Below are 25689 nucleotides of genomic sequence, written 5' to 3' on the forward strand. Positions count from 1 at the left end.
CCATCCCTAATATATATATATATATATATATATATATATATATATATATATATATATATATATATATATATATATATATTTACGTTTAATTTGATACAAAATGTTTTTTTCCTGCAGATAAAATTAGTTTTAAGTCAAGTCACCCTAACAGATGATTTATAGTACGTAAGAATATTTTTACTTCACTAGATTATAAGTTCATTTGTCTTTTTGATATAAATCATAATTCTGCTAAGAGAGACTATTTGCAAGTAGTATCTGCATAAAGAATGTGCGTGTATCACTATTAGAAGAGGCAAATAAAAATTGCTAGTTAACAGTGTATTTTGCTACATATGTATAGAATATAGTACATAAAATTAAAGAAATATATATTTCTTTCAAGGAAAATATAAACTTTCATTTATTATTGACAACGTGCTACATACTATTTAGCGGAACAAAAATTCGTTTTGTATTTTCTCGAGAAGTATACATGATAATTTAAAGTACAGCATGTTATTTTATACCTTGTTCATTTCAAAGTGATCGTCCTACTGATATAATATGTCTTATATTTGGACAGTACGGGTATTTTAGTTAAACAGAAATCGAAATTTAAGATTTAATAATAATTTTAGGATATATCTCATTAATAAACTTCGGATTAATATGCACTAAAAACGTCGAAGTGTGCATGTAAGTATGTTATAAAACTCGCAGAAATAAGCACTGAAACATGCCGTAAAAAGGTAAATATCCAATAATTGTATTCTGCTTTTTAGTGAGCAAGTTTATTATATCTGTAATGTAGGTGTGCATGTTCAACGTGAGTGATTTACAGAATGATGCAATGCTTTTTTAAAGGAATATGCTGCTCCATTTTTTAAAAATACACTATAGTGTGTACGAGCCATGTACAGTCACTTACTCAAGTATCTGGACCCCTGACTGTTATAATTCCATTACTTGGGGTCCAGGACATTTGCAGTTGTGAGAACGCCTAGAGTTTTTCCATCATAACTATGCCCCTTCTGGAGCTGCTGTCGATATGTGATTTTCCCTACTTCCCTCGAAAGAGGAGGGACAAGTTGTTGCGGCCGAGATCTTTCAATTGTTAGATGAGGAAGCGTTGCCAGAATGGATTATTTCACGGACTTCGTTGTCCTCTATCTTGTTAGCCATTCTAAGTAGCCTACGATCTTTACTCATTAAGATCAAACGATTGAGTGGCAAATTGGCAACACAGCGGAGGTCATTCACTTCTCTTCCGTAAGCAAAAGCAGGGTTTCCTCCGTCAGAGGGCGACGGGGGGTGGAGCCGAAGTATAGTTCACATAGTTTCCGACGGCACAGATGGAATAGACAGGCTCTAGACAAATGCAATCCAACATCAGCAACACGTAACTTTCCTCGGCACTGACAGCAGTTGGTAGCCCTGATCCAAGTGTTTATGCAGGTAAAATTGTAAAGTAGGTGACTAACAAAACAGTTCTGGATCAATTCATGCGAAGTGGTCCAGAGGTGATTGCTCGACCATCTCGGAAAATTATAAAACTTTGAGTGCGACGAGCCTAGTGTATGAGAAGGTCAATAACATCATTCACGTTGTTGTATGTACAAGTGTTCTTGAATAAAACTTTGAGTGCGACGAGCCTAGTGTATGAGAAGGTCAATAACATCATTCACGTTGTTGTATGTACAAGTGTTCCTGAATAGCGGTCATTTTTGTTGTCGGTGGAGCGCCATTTTTTTTTAAAATTTGCAAGCGTTTGCGAATACTACAGTTGCTCAGGACGCACGTATTAGACGTACTGCAAAGTAAAACGAATGCTTAGATGAGATACTAAGGTACACGGAGAACGTATACTCTTGCTTGTAAATAAATATGCAGAGTTGTAAACCGAAACATGAAATCACTAGAAAAACTGCAGAAAATGACATTAATCCAAACATCTTGTAGCTTTAGTTGTCACACTATATTGTCCAATGCATGACATTTATTAAACTGTCCTGTTGTATCTTCTTTTCTCAAGACAGTTAAAATCGCCACATAACACAATATTGGTCGTTGTTGATGGTATTAGGGGTATAAGGTCTTCATTTAAAAAGATTTCACGTTCAATCCTTCTCATCGTTCCATAAGGAATATATACATTAATATACAGTACAATATCACACACCACACTGATACCTCTCCCTGAAATAATTCGATACACTTGGTCCACCGATATTCCTTTTTAATTACAAAAGCACTGCCTCTCCCATCTAACTCGATATTCACATATGCATTCTGATTTTGTAAAAAAAAAATGGAATTCCAAAAACACAACTTCCTGTAAACTCAGAATATCGAAATCATTGATTTTGATCAAATCTGCCAATGCTCATTTTCTTACAGGACTTGTAAAAGCATTGATATTTAATATACCTATACGCCTGGCATTGGGAACTACAATATTCATTAGTTCTTAGTTTGTAAATATACCTGCATATATATTTAGGTGCATACATGCGTACATATTTAATTTGACCTAGTAGATCCAGAAAAGTATGCTCTTTCCATGTTCTTTGTGCGCATGTGAATGGACTGAAGTAGAACATTATAGATACAGTTCAACCACAGTAAAATATACAGAAGCATGAAAAAATATGTTGAAGGCTCATTCATATTAGAATCATCATGTACTTTTTCTGTTTTGCTATGTAATAGATCTTGTTGATTGCCAGTCTAACTTAGTTTTTGGCTGAGCTTCCTTTTCTTTTTCTTAGTTGAACATAATGATGTACCGTTTTCTTCCCCATCCCGTAGTTTGGAAACAACATCGGTTTCGTTAATATTTCCCGCGCTAAGATTCTCCTCGTTCACATTTGCTGGCTTTGCGTCAGTTGAACCGGGTTGTTCCTGTGAAACTTTCTCAATAAAAGCATCTCTATTATTGGAGACCTCAGTATTAGAACGAACGGTAGTATATACGTATTTGGTGCTTGTGCTTGTACTCTGTTCATGTGTTTGTTCTTGAAGGGTTAATACTTGTTTCCTTAACCCTTAATGCTTGTTTCCTTAATCGGTAGTCAGCAAAGTCGGAAATTCAGTTTTAAAAACTGAATCAGCAGTTTTAAAAACTAAATATCTTGATTTGTTGTATGTGACTGTGCTAAGGTAAGTCTACCTTTTTCATCAACACTAATGGATGCAGGTACAGAGCTGGATGCACCAGTCGTATCTTTTATTACCGTTGCAATATCGCTTTTACTAGTTTGTATAGTTTACTCTGGTAATAAATATTGTAATATCGTATTGTCGGACGTTTCCCTTTTTGAAGGTTTTTGTTCAATAAACAACTATGCACAATATATTCGTCTGAACCACACAAAAAAACATGTTGGAGGATGGGTATACTAAGATACTGTTGCACGATGACCATTGACTATAAGTCGGGAGGGGATATGCTTTTTGATTTCCCTAGTCTATTCCCATTATTTACGGGAAATAGAAATTTTGCTGGCCACTGTTCTTCCACATTTCTTAATGTTTCCGTACTTACATAATTCAGTACTGATTGAATGATTTTCGACTTCCATACGCAAATTGACTATTTTAACTTTTGTTACATCCTCGTTATGAACACGTCACTTACAGTGCCGTCCTCATGCTTGAAAGGTAACTTATTCGGCAAGGTTCGTAAAATATTGTCCATAGCAGTTTGGGATATAAATTTGACTTATATGTACAATACTCATAACTATTTAATTGTAAGCCCTCAACTTGAGCAATATATAACTTGACAACATCTGCTAACGAAACATGAACTTCAAAAGGTTTTGTTCGAACACTCATTGTCTATCAAATGAAAATTTAACTGTATTTTGCCTCACTTTTTTATCCATAACTGTATTTCTCTCCTACTGTTGCAAAACAATAGTTTATGCAAATAAATTTTCTGTCTGCCATTATTATAAAGCGCATGGTAAGCATGTCTGGATGTATGATGCGAAGCACTGTATTTTTGTTGAGTTAAGTTGATTTTGAGTTTAACGTTCCTTTCAGCAGCGAGGCTATATAAGACCTAGACCTATGGAAGAAGATAATCTGATATGTTTACAGCACGAAAGTCACAGAAAAGCCTGCCATATTACACAGCGCGCAGAGGCATCCACATACTTCAGCAACCACACACAGACTGACCCTTTCGGCTACGAGAGTCGATTTACTTTCCGCTATATGTAGGCCATGACTCTTGATGTCATATCTGCATCATAGCTTCATAAGTTAAACGGCTTCTGAGATACTCAATTTTTTTTTCGCAAATATTCGGATCCCCACTATCCCTTAGGATATTATTATAATGAACGCAATATGATAACATCATAGTTTGGATTAAGGCCTAACTATACAACAAAAGCCATTTTATTTGACTGCAATTTGGCCGTGATGATTAGGCACACATAATTACATTCAATTTTTATATAATAATTTATATATTGCAGTGATTCAAAAATGTATTGCTCCCAGTAGTTAGCTCCTCGAGGCTGTGTGTCTCGAAACCTAAGTAGTAGTATACGTTCTATTGCTATTATTACAATTACAAATATGAATATCCAAAAATGCCTCAAATTCTTTTTTCACTTGGAGATACTCATCTCAGGTAAGTAAAGAGACACAAGTGAAAAAGGGAAATGGAGGATTTTAAAGTAAAACGTAGACAAATTGACCAGTATTCAGAAGCATATTTTTAAATGATGCTCGACCCTACTCAGGAGCATAATACGCCGTTCTGGTAAGTTGGAGTTATCCGTTTCCCGCCACGTCACAGTGGGTCACATGCAGTTGACCCACGACCCATTGACCCACTCAGAAATCTCGATCCATTTGACCCACTGACCCACTCCAACTCTGGATTTGACAACACATAGATGGAAGACCAAACATTGCATGTTCACCATATTTTATTGTTTTACGTCAGGCAAGGGAAGAACGCGCGAATAGTGTTTGTGATTTTTACTCTCCTTAATGTTTCTGTGATTTTGTCCCTGTTCTTAAAGAGTGGAAAAACTGTAAAAGTGAGCAAAACTCGTAAAAATAGGAAACAAGGTACTGAGGAAAGTTCGTTAAATTAGTTATATTTAAAAAATAATCCAATGCACTGAAATACCAGATTTCAATCAATATGAGTATCTGTCCAATGCCGTGCCATGAAAAATCAGGGCACAAGGCGAGAGCATACATCCGTACATATGAGTTGTCAATTTAAAGTTGACTTCTCTACATTATTCTTTCTGCATAATACTTTACTATTTTACAAGGACTGAAATCAGAAAGTTTCAGCATTATTACACTGTAATCGTAAAAGTGTGTAATTCACTACACATCCAATTTTTCCTTCTCCCAGAACAGTGATGTCGTAGAGTAGTGGCTTAGCTTTAGTTTCATCATGTTGGGGACGTGGGTTCGATTCCGGCTGTGACCATTATAATTTACAATATTGATACTTCTGATATATACTAACATGAAAAATATTCAATTTCTCTGGGGCTAACAAGGGAAGAGAGGGAAATTATATATCGAAGTGGAAGATGGTTTATACACAAATCAAAAGCACTAATGACACCTATTACGAAACTGTAATAAAAATTTTCCGAATACATATACTGTGCGAGTTATATTATTATATAGGGTGTCTAGAAAATCCGTTGCCACCCCTAGAAATTGCAAGCGATACGACAGATGCCAAAAGAGAAGAATAAATGTTTGATCATTTTAAAAGTAGAACGTATGAAAGCAAAAATTGTTGTCCCAGGTCCACCCGCAGGGTTCCAGGGCCACCCGCAGATACCAGGCGAGGTCCGACTCAAAATTTGCAAATGGCGACGAGATCAAGCAGCGTATCGTTGGAAAGCTGTTGGCAAATGAACGAAGACGTAACAAGTCTTTACTCTCTAAAATTGCCATGTGCAAATTGGTAGCCGGTCAAAATGTCAGCAAAAATGTCATTGTAAAGTCTATGGCCACTCTCATAAACCTGAAATGGTGCGACAGATGTCAAAACATGAAAACACGTCAGTCATCATTTCGAAAATAGAATGTTTGAAAGTAAAAATATTTGTCCCAGGGTTCTCCACAGGGTACCAGACGTGACTCCCAACTGAAAACTTTCAAATTTCAAGAGGGGTCAAGTAGCATATTGTTTGAAAACTGTTGTTAAATGAAAGTAGATGGAAGAAGTCTGGGCGTTCTACGATAACTCTGTGCAAACATCTTGCGTTTTAGTTATTTTTTCTGTAGTCGGGTGTTCGTTTGTTTTCACTTAATTCGTGTACGCAACTTAAAGAAAGGAAATGCATCTACTATGAGATTCTGCTCTTTGGGGCCCATTAATGTGTAAAGAAAGAAAGAACGAAAGAAAGATAAAGAAAAGAAACGACAAGAACAAAAAATGAAAAGGGACGGAAATTATTATATTGAAGTGGAAGATGGCTTATACACTAATCGAAAGCACTAACTATGCTCGTTAAGAAACTGTAATATTATTATTGGTCCGAATGCATTACGGTGCGAGTCACATGCATGTTTAATTGTAAGTTTTTCCATTTTCACCTAATATTGTGTCGGATAGCATTGGAAATGGTTTGAATGAAGTCTGAAACATTCCTAGACATTTGTGTTTAAGAAAAGTGCTAAATCGTAGTTCATTTTAGTGCACAATGAATAACTACTTCCATACACATGCAGTTGTTTCATTTAACAACAGCTTTCAAACAATATTCTATTTTACCCCCTTGAAATTTGAAAATTTTGAGTAGGGCCCGTCTGGGACCCTGTGGAGGACCCTGGACAAATATTTTTACTTTCAATTATACTATTTTCGAAATGATGACTCACATGTTTTCCTGTTTTGACAACTGTCGCACCATTTCAGATTCATGAGGGTGGCCATATACTATACAATAGTGGCTTTGCTGACATTTTGACCGGCCACCATTTTGCACATGGTAATTTTAGAGAGTAGAGGCTTGTTACGTCTTCGTTCATTTCCCAACAGCTTTCCAACGATACGCTACTTGATCTCGTCGCCATTTGCAAATGAGTTGGACTCCGCCTGGGACCCTGCGGATGGCCCTGGGACAACAATTTTTGCTTTCATGCGTTGTACTTTTAAAATGATCAAAAACGTGTTTTCCTGTTTTGGCATCTGTCGTACTGTATGCGATTTCCAGGGGCTTGCAACTGATTTTCTAGACACCCTGTATATTAATATAACTCGCACAGTATATGTATTCGGAAAATTTTTATTACAGTTTCGTAATAGGTGCCATTGGTGCTTTCGATTGGTTTATAAACCATCTTCCTCTTCGATATATAATCTCCCTCTCTTCCCTTGTAAGAGTAGAGACGACTTCCTTCATAGGTGGAATGCCAACAACACGAAATTACGTCATTCGTATCAGCCTTCATTCGTAACTATCTGGGAAGTAACGTGTTTGGATAAGAATTGATGAATACATATGGGCTAAACACGTCCTTACTGCTGTAGTATGGGCCAAATTGAGTTCTAAGGAATTGTTCCTAGCTGTGCACAAATTGCAAATACTGATCAAATTTACAAGCTAGGCACGGGAATGATCTTATTTAAGATATCACCTCACCTTTCTCCTAGAAGAAGGGCGAAATAAAATGCGTTACTGTTATCAGCTAACAAATATTTATATTCCATTTCTTGTTGTGACAAAATGATAATTCTATCTGTAAATCCATAAACGTAATAATATTATTGCGTTCATGTGTAAACCTAAGAAACATCTGAGATACTGTATATCTTTTCTGTTCCTATGAGTACCTTCGACTATGTTAGTTTTTCTTTCCTTCTGTGGTAATAATAATAATAATAATAATAATAATAATAATAATAATAATAATAATAGTAATAATAATAATAATAATAATAATAATAATAATAATAATAAAGGAATAACATAAACACAATACCAATTACGTAAACATTATCTTCGCATTCAGAAAAATAATAATTGCCACGACGGGATTTGAACTCAGGTAGCTGCAATTGGAGTTTCATGCTTTCACAATTTTTCTTAAACAAATCGCCCCAACCGGAGTATTGTTCTCCACTGACACCTCATGTTCTTTCGACGTATTCCAAGCACTACAGGGACATGAACACAGAAATACTGAGGACAGTTAAAATTCCGACCTTGCTCTTCAGAAGAACTCGAACTCCTAGTGGATTGCACCTCATGATCAGAAGCCGAATGCCCAAGATCACTCGGCTAGTGCCACCGGCTCAATTTGCTACAAATTCCTTATATGAATATAAGAAAATAAACTGGTAGTTATGTATCATAAACATGCAACTGTCTATTTCTACACGTGTTGATACATTTCAAAGAATGTGAAAATAATTTCTGTCATCTTTTCTTCTTTGGAAATTAGAAATTATGGTAAAGACGAAAGGTAATGTAAATCGGGACCATCCCTGCATCCGATGACGTAGCTTCAAGTTGAAGAACGTTTCGTGATATTTTCCTCATTGAGGAACGTCTTGATTATATTTTTCCATGAAACGATTTTAACTAGGTGTTAGTTTGGGCCGTAATACGGCAAATTGTGGAGGCGTTAAAATATTAAATAATACTTTTGATAAAGTGGATACTTTCAAATATTTAGGATCAATATTAACAGACGAAAATCATATTCACGAAGAAATTAAATGTCGACTAAAAGCAGGGAATTCGTGTTACTATTCGGTTCAAAATCTCTTGTCGTCGCGAATTCTGTCGAGGAATTTGAAGCTTAAAATATATAAAACGATAATCATGCCTGTTGTTCTATATGGTTGAGGAACATGGTCGCTTACTCTGAGGGAAGAACATAGACTGAAAGTATTTGAGAACAGGATCCTGAGAAGAATATTCGGACCCAAGAGGAACGAGAATGGGGAATGGCGGAAGCTTCATAACGAGGAACTACATAGTTTATACGGTTTACCCAACATTGTTAGGGTCGTCAAGTCTAGGAGGCTTAGGTGGGCAGGTCATGTAGCTAGAATGGAAGAAAGTAGAAACGCTTTCAAAGTCTTGACTGGTAGACCCATAGGAAAACGACCATTAGGAAGACCTAGGCGCAGATGGGAGGATAATATTAAGATGGATCTCGCAGAGATAGGAATACAAAGTAGAAACTGGATCCAATTAGCTAAGGATAGAAGTCAGTGGAGAGCTTTTGTGAACGCGGCACTGAACCTCCGGGTTCCATAGGCCATAGAGTTAGTTAGTTAGTTAGTTAGTTAGTTTGGGCGGAATGTTAAGTGGCCCAGTAGGTGAGTGGTTTGCGCATTGAACTTCTATTCGGTAGACCCGGGTTCGAATTCCGGCCAAGCTGAAACCTTTTTCAAGTGTTTGAGTTTCAATTTCAATTTCAATGTATACTCAGTGTGACAAGCAAGATCTTTTCTTCCCTAGAAAGAAAAAGATGTTGGAATAAGGAGAATTGCGGAAGGTCTGTCAATGAAGGCATCATTTACAAACTTATTTCCAGCAGTTGTTCTAAATTTGATATTTTCAGCTACTTTCAAGCATTTCCTGATTCACGTGTAATCAGTGGTTTTTTCTTTGAATATACAGTATATAATGGAATAATACATTACATACACAGCAATATGGAGATTAACGTATGATGTTCATTGGACAACATGTTCAGAACCAGAGAGATTGATCTCAGAATGAAGAAATGTTTCGTGCGTTATCTGCTCAGAATTTTACTTGCATAAAGACTTGACTCAGTGCTACCAACTGCTGCGAGTGCCGAGAAAAGTTACGTGTAAGTTGCGTTGAATCTGTCAAGGCGTTTTCAGAACTGCAAATGACCTGGATCCCAAGTAATGGAATGATAACAGTCAGGGGTCCAGATACTTACGTAAGTGGCTGTACACGTACCACGGGTTGAGAAACCATGTGTTAAACTGATTTGATTTTCCCTCCTCCGAGATAACTGATGTCCACCTTGAAAATATTCTCCGTTTGGAACACACAGTGTACCTCTAAAAGTTGAGAATAATTTAAGATCTCCATCAAAATGGTAAATAAATAGATTTTTTCTTCTTTTCTTTAGTAAATAAATATTTTCGTTACTGTTATAAAAAAATGTTTCCGTGATGTTAGTGTACAATGAACGAGTTCCTCCATTGAATATGACTATTACATTCTTGTGAAAATGTTACAAACTGTCTCGTAAGGCCGTAGACGCCACAAAGTTCTCTCTGATTAATCCACCCCTGTTCCAACTTGCACGTGCCTGAACACTCATCTTCTGGTTCTTTTCTTAAATTTAAGGTGACTATGGGTTGGACTATAAAATATTAGGTAGGTATACACAATACGGTATACAGTACAATGAATTGGTGTATATGCAGAAAAAAGTAATACAAAGAACTGTAGCTTTATGTACGAGTATCTTACAAAAACGATTGGACTCCAAACTCATACAGAGCGTAGTTACTAAACTATTGAGTTGCAATAAACAAGTACACATTTTTTCAACATTTCTTGGTAATTTTTATCGTCACTCAATGCACTTTTGTACATAGAAAATGTTCTTTCCGTATCACAAGTTGTTAGAGAGCAATATTTCAATGATTTGAAAACTCATAATTCGTTGTTTCTTGAAGCATATAATTTACGTCTGATACAAACTTTTGTCCCCAGATTTTTCTCAACAACAATAAACTAACTTTCACACTAAGGCTCTTCCAACTGTCCCTGAAGAGATCTGTGCTGTTACAGATTGAAACAGCTTGAGTGTGGTAGGGTTCTAAACCATAGACCTCTAATTGTCATTCGCTTGGGAATTTGATTGACCTTTGATAAACACGAGACGATCCTGAGACGAATATTCGGACCCAAGAGGAACGGGAATGGGGAATGGCGGAAACTTCATAACGAAGAACTACATAATTTATACGGTTTACATACATTGTTAGGGTCATCAAGTCTAGGAGGCTTAGGTGGGCAGGTCATGTAGCTACAATGGAAGAAAGTAGAAACGCTTTCAATGTCTTGACTGGAAGACCAATCGGAAAACGACCATTAGGAAGACCTAGGCGCAGATGGGAGGACAATATTAAGATGTATATCGCAGAGATTGGAATACAAAGTAGAAACTATTTGCAGTTAGCTAAGGATAGAAGTCAGTGGAGAGCTTTTGTGAACGCAGCATTGAACCTCCGGGTTCCATAGGCCATAGAGTTAGTTATTTAGTTAGTTTGATAAACACTCCATGACTTTTGATAATTCCGAGATTGCAGGCCTCCGCTGCATCCTGAATATACTTCACTTGTTCGGAGTCCAAACGGCTCAGTATCTCGAATTAGTGTTGCTCACGAAACGAGAAGTACAGTCTTAAATTCGGGATAACACGAGAAACATGACAATTCTCGTCTTGTTTTCGAAACGAGACGATACAAGACATTCCTCGAGTCTTATGGACAACATGAGTTCACACAAGTTTTATATCTCAAACTCTGTTTTAGTGTTACATGAATATCAAAAATATAAGTTGATAAAGTCTGTGTACGAACATAATGAAGAGAATTTATCAACGTTTAAAAGTACGTAAGTCGTTAGACAATATGTTAGAATAATAAATATGATTTAAATGTTCTGTCACACCTGTCATGCAGTGGCGGATCTAGCCCTTGGCCGGGGGCCTAGCCCCCCCAGTTTTTGAGTACCAAAAATAATTGAAGTTATTATTTATATATCTTTGATAGTTTATAGTAAACTCATGATATACCTATCATAGTCTGTTTTCTGGTTGCTCCCCCCCCCCCCAGTTTTTCTTTTCTAGATCCGCCTCTGCTTTTATGGATTTCCCATGACCTGGAAGGATTCTGTTACTTCTAAATGAAATCAAGAAAAATCAGGCGATTAATTTTGTATATAAATCTACAAAACGAGACAAAGCCAGTTTTCCGGGAATCGAGAGGACACGAGACTTCTATAAAAGTTACGAAACGAGAGAGAGGAGAAAACCTTATTTCTTATCTCGTGGACAACATGTACCTGAAACGTAAAAAAAGCTAAATGGAACTAGATTTCATTGAGTTTAGAACTTGAGTGACACGATTTAGAATTGCACTAGAAAACTGTTAATTCTTCAGGTAAAATAGTGATTTAGGCTGTACGAGAAATTGGAAAGCATCTACCGATATTCTTGAGAAAACTAGTGAACCTGAATGCGAAATGATTACTGAGTATGAACAGACAGGAAAAGATAGTAACTGACATTACGGACTGTATTAAAAAAGTGGTTTAAGAAGTGATTGCAAAAATTTGAACAGTTAAGCCTGTTATAGACGAACAAATATTCCATCATATATTGTATCAAATATCTCAACAAAGTGGAATTTGAACATGTATGATAGCAAGTTGTATGCAACTTTTGGGTTGGTTACAACATTTGATACAACTGTTCTAAATTAGAACTTGTTCTATTTCTATCAACATTCTATCAAGGAAAACAAACGAAAATCGCTATGCGGTGGCACTAAAATTGAGTATAATGTGGACACGGAAAGTTGATATTCTTTTGATGCATACGAGTAGTAATCTGTTTTGTATAACTATAAATTTAAAGAATATTAGGGACTAAGTACCACAGGTGACTTCCCAAAATTGGCGTAGATTGAGAATATTCCGTGATTTAAAAAAAAAAAATTCTTCGCTTTTCTTGATTTAAATGATTTCTTAAGACGTTCTGGCATGTTATTACTTTGGCACATGCTCAGATTATTGCGTACACATTAACAATTACCTGCATATGATTTGTCTGAAACGATCATGTGCTATCTTATTATATGTAGTTATTTCTTCACAAAATTTATTCATAATGTCATAAAAATTGTTTCTCAGGATAGGAGTTGCATTCATGAGTGCATATTCACTTTACGAGGACTTTCTTTAAGGGTCTTCACTACAGCGAAATTAAACTACCGCTAATTTTAGAGTTTTTCTGTAATATCTTCAAAATTAATAAAAATATTCGAAACGCAGAAACGTAGTGAACTAGACAATACAATTCTGCATGTGATACCTTTACTACAATTCACCTATCTGCTTTTGGTATGCCGCTATTTACAGAACCCGCAAAAACTGTTAAATCTATCTACAGTTGCAAATGGAAAGCAGATAGATGAGTTGTGATAACGGTATCACACGCAAAATCGTATTGTTTAGTTCACTACGTTTCTGCTTTTCGGATATTTTTTTTATTTGTTTTGAGGATATTACAGAAAAACTCTAAAATTAGCGGTAGTTTAATTTCGCAGTAGTGAAAACCATTAAGGTATAAATACGCATCGGACGAATATCATTTAAAAAGAGATTGCAGGAAAAGCAACTTATGATAGGTGGTCATTTAAAGCAAGGATGATATTTAACCGATTCAGAACAGGGTCACAGCATGGGACCCACAAGCTAGCATAGGGTTGGGTTCGCAACAGGCAGAGGCATCAGTGACTGAAGGTGAGTGCGCAAATGAGGATAGTGCGAAAAACACCTGATGTTCCATAAAATCACATAGGTTAGAGTGCGTAATATTTTCGCATTTCTAAATATAAATTAGTAGTTTCCTACACTGAAAAATTCCTCCGGAATTCATATCGTACAGAACCCTCTTTAATATGTACTCTCTCATTTTAACTGTAAAACCTAACATTTAGCAACTGTTTAGTAACGAACGAAGACAGAAAACAACGTGCCCTGCGAGACTCTAACCCGCCTTCACTCGCTAAGGCTCGCTCGGCAATGCTCTCAGATTTAAATGTTATTAACCTAACCTAACCGAATGTGAATAGAATATCGCAAAAAAAAAAAAAAAGTCGATTAGAAACCTGCCCCCCTAAAACTAAACAATAGCCTAACATTTTATGACTGACTATTCATTCTTAATCAGTGCCCCAAAGTTATAAAAGTTACTCGAAAATTAACTGAATTAGACGAAATTTAAGCATCGGACCAATAAATAGAATATAGATTCATACGTATCTACTGAACAAGAAAGGAACTGTGAAAATAAGATTTATTTGGGAATAGCAATAAAGGAGGGAAATGAGACAGAAGTAACTGTGAATAGTCATTCCATTCATTTCTACAACCTTATTCATTATGGAAAACCAGCAGGTGCTATCATGAAACTACACAGATATGTTTAAGTAACCTAACAATTGAATCAAGAAATATAAACAAATGAACAAGGATATTCATCTTTATATTTGATCGTTTATAATGGGTGCGAAAGTTTTAGCCAACTTATTTGACCAAATTACCATCAAACAAAAGTTTGATACAATGTTTGATGGAAAAGTATGACGATGTATAATGGGCTTTTTACTAATAAGCAAACAGGCTGAGAAACTAAGCTAAGTAAAATTGTACATTACAAAAATTGACAACTTACTTTTTCAATATCATCAAAATGTTTGTTGTAGCATAGGCTAGATTATATTTATGTTCCCCATTGCGTAAACATTAATTCAGAGGTAATGACTATACCTGCCCATAGTCTGAATTGTCCGGTTTCAGTATGGAAAATGTTTCGAACTTCTTTTTAAAGAACAACACAATTTGGCCCCTTTCTTTTTTCAATACAACACATGTAATCTTTCTAATTAACTTAGCAGAATGATTAATTTCAATTAAGCACCAATTGTGACGTATAAGGAAAGTTGCATTGCTAATATATATAGCTAGAAGCAGGGATAAAAGTTGATCTGAAAAGGTAGGGGGACGGTATATGGCCGCATGACGTCACGCCGTCCCCCTTACCTATCATTGCCCATTGTAATTTTTTTAGAAACTGGGGGGACACCTTACATATTTTTGGAGGTGGGAAGACGGCGTCCCCCGCGTTCTTCCTCACTTTTACCCCTGGCAGAGAGCTGTACACAGAAATTATTGCCCCTTTTCAATTTACTTCCATTAGCTTGCAGGGATAAAATATTCTTTTCTGATGTGAATTCCCACAAGAGCCGCTACTGTTGGTAAGTTTATATTAATTATTGTGCTGAAGTAAATTATAAAAATTATAAATATGTAATAAACAAATCTGTTGATCAATAAAGTTTTCAACTCAAAATACTTGAGTGCCTACAGGATAGACCTATATATACAGTATATATGTCACGTGCTTGTCGTCAATTGACAAAGACACGAAAGACCTTTCATAAGTAATAAAGTAAATTTTTCACAAAGCACGGCAAACTTGGTGCATGTGCAAAGATATATAACCTGTTATTATATCTAGGATGGCCCAAAAGTAGGTATACAGGTATAAAGTACAGTACTTATCAACTCATTGCTTTTTATATCACTTCTTCTTTTTATCCATCAGGTAGACTTAGTTTATTGTTTGTTCTTAATGTCTTTTACTTATATCTTAAGCTTGGAACAGTCGAAGAAAATAAACCTATAAGCTAGAATGTTACGCTTGATCAATGCTGGGATGTATACCTACTTTTGGGCCACCCTGTATATCCCGGTTTTAGCTTTTAAAATTATGGCCACGCTACTCAGAGGGCAAGGGTGTTCCAGACGCTATATCTTTGAATAATTTCATATGGGAAAATCCTACCTCAAAGCGAGCACAGTCCATGGTATTCCATTTGACGACTCGAGTAACAGTGTTAATGATACAGAATGTCCAATCTGTGTATATATATATATATATATATATATATATATATATATATATATATATATATATATATATATATATATATATATATATATATATATATATATGGGGAAACATACGATATCCGCTGCTTGCAATTTTTCACATGGCTTCATAAAATACGTTCCAGTACCGAGAACTCTACTACACTTATTTATGTCTTCTTAGATGGTTAAATCATCATAAGCAAGATCTTTTATGTTTTTCATTTTTTATTTTGCCTTTATTGTTTGTTTATATTTTCTTTTATTATTCATAAAAGTGGAATTACATCACCGTAGTCAACCATGTGTATTTACCGTTCTGAATATTTTCTGTTACTAATATGAATAAAATTGTCAGTTGAGAAGCAACAACTAAGGTAAGTGCACCAGTAGCTGACACTGCTCCAAAAGCTGACACTTTTGTCTTAAATTGAACATAATAAGGTCATTTGTGATCATTAACAGATTTATCAACGCACGCACTTTTCTTGGTGATTTAGCAACATTTTACTTAATCGTGGTTAATTTGCGTGCCAACCAGGGTGGATTGATTTAAATCAAAATCTGAAATAAATTAATTTAAAGTGAAAATAAGTAAAATCCCGTTTCTGTTCTGTTATTTCAATTATGAAAGATAATAATCATAATACAATGAGACTCAAATGTATGTAAGCACAGGATGAAAACGAGTATCATGCAAAGTATGATTAGGGAAAATCCCGTTTTGAATGGATAACGGGTGAATCGTGCTTTCTTTTCTTCGTAACATACGGATTTCAAATCGTTAACTATTCCAACGGGGAAATCACCATGGACATTTAAGGCGAAAATTCTCTTGTGTCCACGTCTATTTGTGTTTGCAGATAATAGGAACGCATGTAGAGGGGTACGATCCTCTCCTCTAAAAAAATTAAAAATAAGCGAAATTTATGTACTAAATACACAGAAGTTCCTCGAGATCATAATACGTCAAATTTTCGATGCGTTAAAATATCGAATAATACTTTTGATAAAGTGGATACTTTCAAATACCTAGGATCAATATTAACAGACCTAAACCATTCACGAAGAACTTAAATGTCGACTAAAAGCAGGGAATTCTTGTTATTAATCAGTTTAAAATCTTTTATCGTCGCGAATTTTGTCGAGAAATTTGAAGCTTAAAATATATAAAATGATAATCATGCCTGTTGCTCTATATGGTTGCGAAATATGGTCGCTTCCTATGAGGGAAGAGCATAGACTGGAAGTATTTGAGAACAAGATCCTGAGACGAATATTCGGACCCAAGAGGAACGGGAATGGGGAATGGCGGAAACTTCATAATGAGGAACTACATAATTTATATGGTTTACCCAACATTGTTAAGGTCATCAAGTCTAGGAGATTCAGGTGGGCAGGTCATGTAGCCAGGATGGAAGGAAGTAGGAACGCTTTCAAAGTCTTAACTGGAAAACCAATTCGAAAAAGATCATTATTAAGACCTAGGCGCAGATGGGAGGACAATATTAAGATGCATCTCGCAGAAATAGGAATACAAAGTAGAAACTGGATCCAATTGTCTAAGGATAGAAGTCAATGGAGAGCTTTTGTAAACTGGCATTGAAGCTCCGGATTACATAGGCCATAGAGTTAATTACTTAATTTTAGGCGAAATATGTGTACTTTATATATATTTCGTGCAACTAGCTAGTTCAGATTTTTTAAAAATATGCCCCTGCGAAATATCAGTAACTTTCGAGAAAAGAAAAGTTTCATGTTGATAAATGTTGCTATATTTTTTCCTTAATGCTGAAGAAACATTGTTTGGGATTGAAATAGGTTAACGATTGGGGATTAATTCAAAATTCAATCCCAATACTTTCACTTAAATGGCATAATTGGCATTTAATACTAGTTCGTAATGCTTTTTCTTCAGTTCGCGACTTGTATTATACGAGGAGAAAGATTTGATTTAAATCAAAAAAATCGATTTAAATCCAAAAAAAATCAACAAAAATGATTTTTTTTTAAAAAAATCATGATTTTTTTCCCTCCCTGGTGCCAACTGATACAAGTATGACGAAGTTGAATTATCTGCTCTGAAGAAATATGCAAAAATGAGAAGAATTCTTAAGAAATACGGTAAGCCTACTTACCTTGTTACTGTTATGTTAACTTATAATTTTTTTCTAGTTCAGCAGCATGTTGAATATGTACCCTGATGGTGAAACAGTGTAGTGAATTGCGAGAGGAAAATTTTGTTAAATTTCAAATTCTAAACCTTCAGGAACGGGGTGTCAGATATTGGTGTCCCTTTGTGTAGGGTTATTCCAGTAGCTGACACTGCATGTCAGGCATTGGTAAACAGCATAACGGCATTAATTTATGAATTTCATACATAATTTACACGAGAAAGTAACACTTCTCTTCTGTTATCAATTCACTAAATTTGGATGTCTCGGTCCAAAAACTGACATTGGATGTCACTTATTAGAGCAGCAAAATACTGTTTTGTATCAAGACCTGACATAAAAATTTTCAATGGATTTGAGCAATACAATGATGTAAACATCATTTTACAGAAAAAAAATATTTTGTGGTTGTTCTGAAACAGATTTAAGACAAAATAAAAATTCGTGATCTGCTTCTTTTAAACTTTTCATTGATTAGAACACAGATAGATACTGGCACTTTCTCCTGTAGTTGGAAACTAGATGAGCCGAGGTGTGTGAATTTCTTAGAACAGCCGAGAGTGCGGTATTTTATACAGGTAACTTAAGATCCATTCAGAATTCTTAACGCAGACGAGATTGCATCCTTTTTGTTTCCGAAAGGAAATAGGTGTTAGTTCGTAAGGAAGAAAACAACTATATACACATATGCAAGCAATGATGAAAAAGAATGTATTACTATCCTGATTACAACTAGTGCATGTATTTTGGCTCCCCCGATGGTTGTATAGAGTTGCAAACGAATACCAGCTTCTGTAGCTAATTCAATGCCTAAGAATTGGGGTATTGGTAGATCTGAGTAGGTTGGATGACAGTAGAGACATTTTATGAATATATGACTAATGTGTTTCAACCATGGCTTGGAAAGTCAAATATCAAAACTCTTGTGTTGGTTTTCCTTGATGGTCATGCATCGCATCTCACTGAGCCTCTAAGCACTTTTTGTAGTAACAATGGTATTGTGCTTGTAGCTTTGTATCCGAATTCCACTCATGTTCTTCAGCCGATGGATGTTTCAGTTTTCCATTCACTCAAGAGCGCTTGGAAATGTGGTGTGCATCAGTGGAGAATCAAACATGACGGTGGAAAGCTAAGAAATGAAGACTTTGCACCTATTTTGAAAAAAAAAAGAAAGAAAGAAAGAAAATAACTCCAACTGCAATACAAAATGGATTCAGAGCATGTCGTCTCTACCCATTCAACGCTGATAATGTAGACTATTAAAAGTTCAGGAAAGGAGGGACAACTTGAGAGATATCTTCCGGAAATCTCTCCAATGAAACTCATCATGGCCAAATAAATTAATTCTTGTGTTCCCTAGAACAAAGAATTTGTACTGAGAAAGTTAAAAAAAAATCTCCGATTGTGATGACACGTTTTTAGGCAACATAGAAGATAAAAATCTTTTCCTTCTATGGATGCAGAGAAGTGTAACAGACATGATCCTTCACCCAGAATAGACAACAAACAAGTTACGGATGAAATATCTACTCAACAAAATACGAATGACACTACTAATATATCAATTTCAAACACTTCGTAAATTACAAGAACTCATGTTTCTACGCAAGAACAAGTTGGAGAAGTAACTGAAATTTCTACTCATCAAAATAGTAGTAAAGCTATGTTTTCAATTCCAAGGAATTCGAAAACTACAGAAACTGACGTTAATTCCCACGAACAGGGAGCAAAGGAAAGTACTGATACTATTAATTCCTCACCATTTAAAAGAACTTTATTTTGGCCGCACCATACAATCTCTCGTACCTTAAAGAATAGGAGAGAGAAAATAGCGTCAGTCGCAACATCGGCAGAGTGGAAGAAATATAATGAAAATAAGTGAAAGGAAAAGGAATGTATCCAGGGAGATAAGGGAGAAAGGAGGGAACAAAGAGAATTAGCGAAGAAGGCAAGGAAGAGAAGAAACCAAAAGTTCGACGAAGGAGAAAATGTGACATTTTCTTCGAGGAATCATCCGACTCTTTCACTGAGCTTCAACTTGAATTTGACGGAGACAGTGGCGATTGGTATCAGGGAAGGCTGTCAACTTGTGAAAGTGAGTCCGAGGGTAATCTTCACGTCAATGTTTATGTAAATGTTTAGTAAAAAAGTGAATATTTTCCACGAAGGGTTTTGAAGACTAAGCAAAACGAAGCTTTCCTCAAAGTTACGCTAAAGACTAGATATGGCTGGTGTTGGCCGAAAGTTGAAGACAAGCTATGGTATGCATATGAAGATATATTGAAAAAAATCAATTCACCTAAATATGATTTGATTCCAAGGTGGGAGCATATCTGATAGAAAAAATTGAGAATTATCGCGTTAACAAAAGGTAAGAAATGTCTTGAAATTTTAAATGGATATATTTGAGTAAGTACTAAACAAAGAGAAAATTCTACCTATTATAAATCTGTTACTTCTGTTTAACCTATATTTTAAAAGAATACGTGATGTTATTCTTACTAATAAATGATTTCATTATATATACATTCTTTAAAGTAAAACTGTCAGCTTTTGGCACATTACTATGTCAGGTATTGGATCATTGGTATTTTCTGTGTGTCAGCAACTGGTACAAGTGGGTTATGTTCCATATAAATTTCGGTAACTCATATATGTTTATCTGAAGGCTTATATCAATTGAAAACCTTTCCTTAAACTTAAACCTTTCAGTTACTAAAGGCATAATCTTTCTATGTTGTTTTATTTACAAACCAAAGCATTAGATTTAGAAATGCATCCTTAAAGTGTCAGATATTGGTGTACTTACCTTACGTTTCATTACGTTTTGATTTTTATGGAGGACGGAATATTTTTGATTGTGCTGAACAATTATATTTGAAATTACATGTTAAAAGTGGAAACAAATGATAAAGAAAATTAATCTTGGTTTACAAATAAAGGAATAGTTATCATAAAAAATATAAAAGTTTGACACTGCTGACGTAGTAGTCTTATGTAGTCTCTAAGAAAGAAAACGTAACTAGGGGACGAAATTTGGCTCCTCACTTTACATACATATAAAGTTTATGGTCCTTTAGTAAAATATAAATAGTATTATTATACTATAAGTTTTTTAAGTTAAAATTTTCTTCTAAGAATTGCATCGAATATTACACATAATTACAGAGAGTTATATCCACAAATTCAAGTGGATGTGGTCGAGTAGCACAGGATTAGGGGATCAAAGGGGCTGAGGCGGATACTCTTTTGCAACCAATTTCACTTCAAATACATAAGTTTACATAATGTACATTATATTTTCACATGTTTGCCCCTTACTTGTTTTTAATTTTTAATCTTTTATCATACTTTTTCTCGAGTTACCTTCCGGCCAAAAGGTTTAAAAAATTGTGGTGACAACGCTACAAAATTTGCCTTTAACCCCTAAAAGGAAGCATGGATGAAAATTCACCCAGACGAAAGATATTTCTTTCGCTGCAGCAGACTGGTAACACTGCGTTGATCTTTGTTCTCCATGCTGTGTTTCTCCCTTGGTAGTAGTTTTACGATCATGGTGCAAAACCTGTTTCTAAAGCTTTCTGTTTATGCTTTATACGCAATTGTTGGGTGAATTTTCACCCATGTTCCATTTCACGTGACTTTTTGCAGTAAGTTATTTGTGAACATCGGGATGTTATTTGCAAAACAAATTCTCCCCTTAATCAAGACTTGTAGATGTTTCCTCACCAGCTTGGTGAACAATAAAGTTCTCTGTTGATAAGCATTAGTATTTTTCTACAAACTATTATTTTTAACTTTTATACAGCTGTAAAATTTAATATCTGAGAATATTAAGTATTATACAAAAATCTTTTAGATTTCTGTATTTAATTTTTCACCATTTTTCTTGATTCTATTAAGTGAAAATATATTCTTAACTACTTCATAAATTCTCAAGCAAAAACTTCAAAATATACAGTAATAATGTAACATTTGTGAGTCATGGGTGAAAATTCACCCATGTTTCTCTTGGCGTATGTAAAAAGGATGTTTCCCTTTAAAGGTTATAAAGAGCAATGGGAAAAGCAATCACAAGTTCTCCGTCCTGTCCTCAATAAAAGTTATTCTTACCCTACAACACTCACCACTTTCATTCTCCACCAGTTTACGTTCTCTCTTTGAAGATGGAGAATGGAGAAAAGTCGTTCACTCCATTTCCTCCTCAAAAAATCCTCGAAAGCTGTGCACACTGCTTCTGTTTTATTTGCCCAACTAATTGGTGGTTCCCACTTGAAAGAATTTTCTTCGATTTTCTTTGCATGCAGCCATCTTTGTAAAATAACTATAATGGCTCCTGCTGCTTGTAAGTATATGGTATGAGTCAAGCAAAGCTGAAAGAAATTAAAAACATTTTTCTAAATAAACAAAATAAAACATATCGTACTAAAAAGTAAAAAATAATTCAGTTTTCAAGAAAAATATTTATTTTTTCTATTCATGTATGACTTAAAAAAAAGCATGGATAGCGCTCTCATATACAATCACTTACAGAGTCGGCTCCGCAATGTAGTCACAAAGGCATGTGCATTCCCAATTAAAAATATTTAAAAGAAACACACAAACAATCATTAACATTGATTGTTGTATAGGAATGAGGAAAGATCAAAAATTTTACTTATTTTAATATGAACTTGCAACCCTTATTGGTGTTCGTGAGAGATATGGCACCATAGCGTAAGTCACAATTTTTAATCTTACTTTCTGCTCACGTCCTTTGCTTTAGAAAGTTCTAGCGTCCATCGCTGTCACAGAACAATCCTTTAAACACCTTGCTTACGTACCGTGTAATCACATATTTTTTCGGGACAGAAAATTTTCTTTCCGTACTTCATTGCGGCAGGGAAGTGGGAAGGAAATAGAGGTGAGCCTTATTCTGAGCTCTGTCATTCGCTGCATAAAAGGAAGGGGGACTCGAAAAAGAAAAGAATGACTCATATTGCTTCAAGGGAGAAATTGTTCTGCAGTAAGTTTTCGACTAAGAATAGTGTTTGCTTTACAATGCTCATATATAAATTATTATGAAGGAATAAATAACATAAAATACTTTCTTTGCAGTTTAGGATATCGGAATGTAATAACACCTTATTTGTGTGTACATAAACTTTGTTTCAAGCACTTTAGGAACAAATGAATATTCTTGAAATGTTCATTACATTTTAAACTGATTTAATATGAAATGTTACTATGGAAGCATGTATGTTAAGCAATGCCGCGGTGGCTCAATGATGTCAGTTCGTTGTGAGACCCGGTGTAGTGCACCTCGTGTGTGAGCTCTGCTGCAACTTGGTTATACGTTCGCCTTGACGAACTTTGTGTTTGATACAATTTCAGCTGTGTGTGTCTCAGTGTACCTAACCAGGATTTCTGCATAGTTTTGTTTAGTGAATATTCGTTCTTATGTCACTCTACACTAGTTTTGTACCAATTACAATGAATGCTTTACGCAAAAATACAGTTCGAATTGCATGTGACAAGATGACGCGTAATATCAGGCCAAGTGTAGCCAGGATACAGGCTCGGTTAACTAACGAACTGCAGTTACAAATTAAAGATATTGCATCGATTCAACTTCATAATGAGGATTATAGTTTGTACATCAAGTTTAAATGTCAAGATCACCTAGACACCTTTCTTCGTCAGCACCCGGAAATCATGACTTTTGAGCATGAAAATGGCACAATAAGTCAAGTACAGTTATCCAGTGCAAGTATACAATATACCTGTGTTCGCATATTGGATCACCTCATGGAAATCACTAATGATGAACTTAGTGCAGTGCTTCGCCTCTATGGACAAGTGATACATATCACGGAGGAAATGTGGTCCAGTGCGTTACCATTTCCAGTTTATAATGGCAATAGCGTTGTTCAAATGATTTTCGGGAAACATATTCCCTCTAAAATTGTGGTTCGTGGGTGTCGCGTTAGTGTCATGCAACAAGGTCAACCTCCTACCTGTTTTATTTGTCTGGCCCCTAACCACGTCGAAAGTGCCTATCCACAGAAAATTAAATCCTAGGTGATATCTACTTCAGCTACTACGGAATTTAAAATGACTGAACTTTTCAGTGGTTAGATACCGACAACTAACAGTTACTACCCTTCTTCACCAGATTTACAATTGCCAACGGTTTCTACTGCCCAAACAATGGTCCTAGAGAGCACCCCCTCTCCTTCGGCTCCTAATTTACAGGATGACAGGAATTTTCCCCAGTTGCCTCTCAAAACTGGATCTCTTCAGTCAGCTGTATCCGAGAAGCAGAGTAAAGAGGGCAGTGCCCCTCATGCCACCTCCAAGATGATTCCCACTACTGCAACGATCCTGACATCTGGCCTCTCGTCCGACTGTAAGCAGCCTGAAGTGTCTATTAACCAAGAAGCCCATGTGACCCCCTTGTTGTATTAGAGCCTCCGTTACAGCCAGTGCAAAGTGAAAACGTGCCAAAGAAAAGGAAAACAAAAGTATCTAATAAACGGAATGAGGTAACAAGTAATTGATCAGTGTGGCCTTCTAGTGCAGTGCCTTTCCTCACTCCAGCAACTTGTGAAAACAATGTTAGCCAGTGAATTCGCAAGAAACCATATTCCACGTGTTTCTATTGTTCTGCGATCTTACACGTTTCAGACACGAGACCAACAACATACCGAACAGCCCTTCCCTCTCTTTTTTTCAAGATTGTATAGTTTCACGGTCTGGTAGTAATTTTGCCTCTAAAGTAAGATTTACGTAATAGTGACTGCAATAGCACAGCTTTATTTACATTCTCTTTCTATTATATGCTGTCATATAGGTTGTTTACAAATGTCTCGTCTCTTAAGAAACGTACCAGAGAGGTCATTTCTCTCCTTTCTGTTTCTGTTGTTCCTGTGCACTATATCCGTCTCAATGCAAGAAGTTCGTAAGTCAAATGTTCGATCTATGTTACATTAAATCTGAATGGAATTCAGTGATGCTAATCGCAATCTATTACGAAGCTTTATCAACCAAACATCGACTGGCTATTTTATTACAAGAAGTGGCCTTTGAAGAATTTGACATTTTACCCCAATATATAGCATATGTAAATATAGGGCTAGCGCACCGGGGTACAGCTATATTATGTAAACGAGGTAGAGAGGTCTCAAACGCTGTTTATTTGCCGTCTGGCCGGGGTATTAGGGTCACTTGTGACAATATTACTCTCATTCATATTTATGCGTGTTCAGGCACTAATAATCGAATAGCACGGGAACAGTTTTACTCTACTGAAATCTTACCATTTTTTTTTCGAATGTTCCGACTAATATACTACTTGCAGGCGATTTTAATGCTGTCTCTAGAGCAATTGATACTACTGGAAAGTTTATTCCCTCCCCTGTCCTACAGCAGTTAGTTTCGTCAATACCTTTCAAGGACGTATGGGTACACCGCCGGCGAAATCTTCAATTCACTTTTAAAAATTCCACTATGAGTAGTAGGTTGAACCGTGTGTTGGCGTCCACTAATTTAGTATCCTCCATCACTGATATTCATTTTAAATTAGTTCCGTTTAGTGACCATGCCGCAGTAATTTGGACATATAAATTTGAGCTAGGTGTTTCTACAATCTATGGAAGAACAGCTTGGAAACTGAATACTCACTTAATGACGTCGACACGAAATGTTTATTTAGAACTAAATGAACGTACTGGCTCAGACAACGCCACTACTACCCGACACTAAATGATTGGTGGGTCAAATATGCGAAGCCTAAAATAAGAAGTTTTTTTTTTTCAAATGGCAAGGAG

The 25689-nt window shown here is 35.7% G+C and overlaps 1 long non-coding RNA gene across 1 annotated transcript in view; it reads right to left on the bottom strand.

Moving 5' to 3' along the window:
* Window positions 1-22212: 22212 nt before the first annotated feature.
* The window catches only part of LOC145676022 (uncharacterized), a 74585-nt gene continuing 71108 nt past the window's right edge, over window positions 22213-25689 (bottom strand). The window contains exon 3 of the long non-coding RNA XR_014129266.1: window positions 22213-22254. This is a non-coding gene — a long non-coding RNA (uncharacterized LOC145676022). The remainder of the gene's footprint in view (window positions 22255-25689) is intronic.

Source organism: Thermobia domestica, chromosome 18 (genome assembly GCF_964235325.1).
Source record: "Thermobia domestica chromosome 18, izTheDome1.hap1.1, whole genome shotgun sequence".
Classification (NCBI taxonomy): Eukaryota; Metazoa; Arthropoda; class Insecta; order Zygentoma; family Lepismatidae; genus Thermobia; species Thermobia domestica.